The sequence below is a fragment of the Esox lucius genome, chromosome 9 (assembly GCF_011004845.1).
Source record: "Esox lucius isolate fEsoLuc1 chromosome 9, fEsoLuc1.pri, whole genome shotgun sequence".
NCBI classification, from domain to species: Eukaryota; Metazoa; Chordata; class Actinopteri; order Esociformes; family Esocidae; genus Esox; species Esox lucius.
The window spans coordinates 15934270-15938863 of record NC_047577.1 but is presented as its reverse complement, the minus strand read 5'-3'; the positions used below and the strand labels follow the sequence as shown (position 1 = coordinate 15938863).

At 39.1% G+C, this 4594-nt stretch overlaps 1 long non-coding RNA gene across 1 annotated transcript; it reads right to left on the bottom strand.

Annotated features, from left to right (window-relative positions):
* Positions 1-1941: 1941 nt before the first annotated feature.
* LOC114839833 lies at positions 1942-3296 on the bottom strand. The gene is made up of 3 exons (XR_003782209.2): positions 3201-3296; positions 2596-2863; positions 1942-2328 (listed from the first exon to the last, which is right to left on the bottom strand). It is a non-coding gene; the product is annotated as an uncharacterized LOC114839833 (long non-coding RNA).
* Between the last annotated feature and the right edge of the window lie 1298 nt (positions 3297-4594).

The following is a 4594-nucleotide window of genomic DNA, read 5'->3' as shown; positions in this document are numbered from 1 at the left end:
GCACTTTAAGAAGTCCACAGTGGAATTTCATTATTTTTCTCAGAAACAATGATATAATAATTTAACACCACTGCATATTGAAATGTGTAATGTTTCAAAGGTTTTTAATCTGTTTTTAATTAATTTTACTGAATGACTCATTTTAAAGGCAAAAGTAGGAGATGCTAGGAATTTAGCTTACTAGTATAGTGAATAGGCTTACATCTAATGTATCTACCTTCTTGTACATTTTCCATACACCCCAATGTCTGAATGAAACTACCATGCCACAAATATTGGAGATAAAATTTCTATGTATAAATGTTTTTTTGTCTGAAAGTGACATAACAGATGGTAGAAAATTCATAGATGGTCTACAGATTATTGGTTCTCTCCAAATGAAGTGTTACTCTACACTAGGTTTTTTAAGGAAAGTCAAAGTGCAGTGGTTATAGTCCTGTCTAAGATCCTAACCATCTGTGTAGTTTCTTCTTTGACAGTTGAGCGGTTTACTTATGTGTTCCATGCTCGTTAACATGTTATATTGCCAGTGCACTCTGAACTAGTCCACATGATCCTAAATCCAGATCCTGATTCAACTAAATTACATTTGCACTTTACACTCACTTAAAGGATTATTAGGAACACCATACTAATACTGTGTTTGACCCCCTTTCGCCTTCAGAACTGCCTTAATTCTACGTGGCATTGATTCAACAAGGTGCTGAAAGCATTCTTTAGAAATGTTGGCCCATATTGATAGGATAGCATCTTGCAGTTGATGGAGATTTGTGGGATGCACATCCAGGGCACCAAGCTCCCGTTCCACCACATCCCAAAGATGCTCTATTGGGTTGAGATCTGGTGACTGTGGGGGCCATTTCAGTACAGTGAACTCATTGTCATGTTCAAGAAACCAATCTGAAATGATTCAAGCTTTGTGACATGGTGCATTATCCTGCTGGAAGTAGCCATCAGAGGATGGGTACATGGTGGTCATAAAGGGATGGACATGGTCAGAAACAATGCTCAGGTAGGCCGTGGCATTTAAACGATGCCCAATTGGCACTAAGTGTGCCAAGAAAACATCCCCCACACTATTACACCAGCAACACCAGCCTGCAAAGTGGTAACAAGGCATGATGGATCCATGTTCTCATTCTGTTTACGTCAAATTCTGACTCTACCATCTGAATGTCTCAACAGAAATCGAGACTCATCAGACCAGGCAACATTCTTCCAGTCTTTAACTGTCCAATTTTGGTGAGCTAGTGCAGATTGTAGCCTCTTTTTCCTATTTGTAGTTGAGATGAGTGGTACCCGCTGGGGTCTTCTGCTGTTGTAGCCCATCCGCCTCAAGGTTGTGCGTGTTGTGGCTTCACAAATGCTTTGCTGCATACCTCGGTTGTAACAAGTTGTTATTTCAGTCAAAGTTGCTCTTCTATCAGCTTGAATCAGTCGGCCCATTCTCCTCTGACCTCTAGCATCAACAAGGCATTTTCGCCCACAGGACTGCCGCATACTGGATGTTTTTCCCTTTTCACACCATTCTTTGTAAACCCTAGAAATGGTTGTGCGTGAAAATCCCAGTAACTGAGCAGATTGTGAAATACTCAGACCGGCCCGTCTGGCACCAACAACCATGCCACGCTCAAAATTGCTTAAATCACCTTTCTTTCCTATTCTGACATTCAGTTTGGAGTTCAGGAGATTGTCTTGACCTGGGCCACACCCCTAAATGCATTGAAGCAACTGTCATGTGATTGGTTGATTAGATAATTGCATTCATGAGAAATTGAACAGGTGTTCCTAATAATCCTTTAGGTGAGTGTATTTCGTATTGTAATTTTTCTAGTAGCAAATTTTTAACACCTGGTGCTCAGCTAGGGTGGCCTCTTGCCCCCCTTCCCACACACACGATAAGAATTACCTGTCATAGTAAGAATATCCAGAAAACTTAAATCAGTGTTGTAACATTTATTTATTTGACAAAAACAAGAACGGTTACAATGCTGATTAAAACCATACTCCTAGAGTGAATCTGATAGAACTAAGAACTTTAATATGCACCCAGTTTTCATAATCTTCACCCCAGTGTGAGCAGGGATGTTGACAGGCTTTTGGTGAAGCTAAGAGGACAAGAATCAATCAAATCAAATTCATTTATAAAGCCCTTTTTACAACAGCAGTCACAAAGTGCTTTACAGAGACACCCGGCCTTAAACCCCAAGGAGTTAACAACAATAGTGTTGAATTTCAGTGGCTAGGAAAAACTCCCTAAGAAGGTCGAATTTTAGGAAGAAACCTAGAGAGGACCCATGCTCAGAGGGGTGACCAGTCCTCTTCTGGCTGTGCCGAAGAAACACAGAGAAAGAAAAAAGAGTCATTAGGTAGATCTGATATTAATGTACCTGTCAAAATCAAGGAACTCCTGGAAAAAACTATGGAGCAAGATAGCCTTATACTTATTGATTCGAGTTCTAAAATGTGTATGCTGACATGTACTTGCTTCAAAATGACAACACGTCTTATAATATGGAACAGATGGCAAAATATAATGTACATTTCTTAATGTAATAATATACAGGTTATTTTCTGTGATATTGAGATACTTACCGGCCCTAATGGCATCCAGATGGTTTTCCAACGTTGCCAATGTTGGCGTTGCCTCCACCCCCATGTATGTTGCCAATGTGACTTCCTCCACCTCCTGATACATTGCCAATGTTCTCGTTGCCTCCACCACCGTGTACGTTGCCAATGTGACTTCCTCCACCTCCTGATGCATTGCCAATGTTCGCATTGCCTCCACCTCCATGTACGTTGCCAATGGAACTACCTTTGTTTTTGTCCCCACAGTGTGGTATACACCTATCCATTACTGCTATGATATATAAACAAACAGAGGGAGAGAGTGAAATGAATATTTAAATGGAAATGTAAAATGGGTGAACTGCATTAAAATTTATATTATGGATTATATTATTGTCCTCATCCAAACTATCCACGAAATGCACAGGTCACAATGTGTAAAGTTTATAAGTGCAATTCAACTCTGTCAGTCACCAACACCCAGGTGGCACTGTAAAATAATGTATTATTCCCTCAGTTAATAATGAATTCAGAATAAGATTATTAATTTACTAATTTAACCTCCGTTACCATGAGGCCAAGACTGATATGAAAATGTAATCCAGAATGTATGTAAATAATGTATTTACCTGTGTCTGTGTTCTTCCTTGGTGCAGTGGAGCTCTTGAAGGTAATAGTGAACAGGTGTTGTAGTACAGAGTGGAGGGATAGTTCTGCTTTTATAGGATTGAGACACGCTGGATGAGAGAAAGGGGGGCTGGTTCTTGGCTTATTACAGTTATTGAAATCCAGGTCACTTCCAGAGAACTAAAGAGAGTAAATATTGTCGTTATAGAGTTGGATCATTTCCAGAGAATATTACCAAATTGTACCTGGTGTTGCCAATCAGGTCTCCACATGTTATTTGAGCTCCAATTGTGTTAAATTGCTGTGATTCTAATGATTTCATCATCAATTCAGCAGTTTTTCTAAGTTGCCGTTTTTGGATGGTGAACATGCTGCCCTCTGCAAGAAATATAAAACTTGGTCTGAAGTTCACCTTCAGTGGTAAAATGACTGGACATACAGTCACAACCAAATAATAATACACTTTATTCCTGGTGTGAACTTTCGTACATCATTGTGTATTGTAGACTTCTATTGGCTGGGACTTGACTTTTAGAAGGGACAGACACTGGTGGATATTTGTATATTGGACTATCTTGCAGAAACTTTGTCACTATAAAAGTCACTACAAAAAATGAATTGGAATCGCAGCAGTTATCAGATGTGTTCGGGATTACATGACTTGCTAGTACTAGAGAACCTGAGAAATTATCTGAGTTGGTTAAACTGATTTTGACGATCAAGTCCCATATTATTGGAACGTATTGTAGAATAAACTTAAGTATAAGACACACTGGTGCCTATGAAGCAATTGAATTGTCTCATACGAACCTTTTCACTGTTAGCGGTTAACTGTTAACTGTTACCATATCAACTTTTTCTCATTTTAAAAATCTGTTCTGATATTTTTATTGTGAAACAACAAGCATCCTGTTTTTGAAAAATCTCTACATAAATACATAATTCTGACATTGTCAATGCTGCTGCCCTTCCTGCCAGCAACCGTATATTTAAGTTATCATCTCACCTGTACATTTTGGTTATCCTCTCACCTGTACATTCAGGTTATCATCTCACCTGTACATTCAGGTTATCCTCTCACCTGTACATTTAGGTTATCCTCTCACCTGTACATTTAGGTTATCCTCTCACCTGTACATTTAGGTTATCCTCTCGTCTGTACATTCAGGTTATCCACTCACCTGTACATTTAGGTTATCCTCTCACCTGTACATTTAGGTTATCCTCTCACCTGTACATTCAGGTTATCCTCTCACCTGTACATTTAGGTTATCCTCTCAACTGTATATTTAAATTATTCTCTCACACTTCCTTTTGTAGACAAGGCCTTGTCTAACAGACCTTCTTCTCATTACAATGGGTCTGGATAGCAGACTAACAGAAAACATGTTTACCT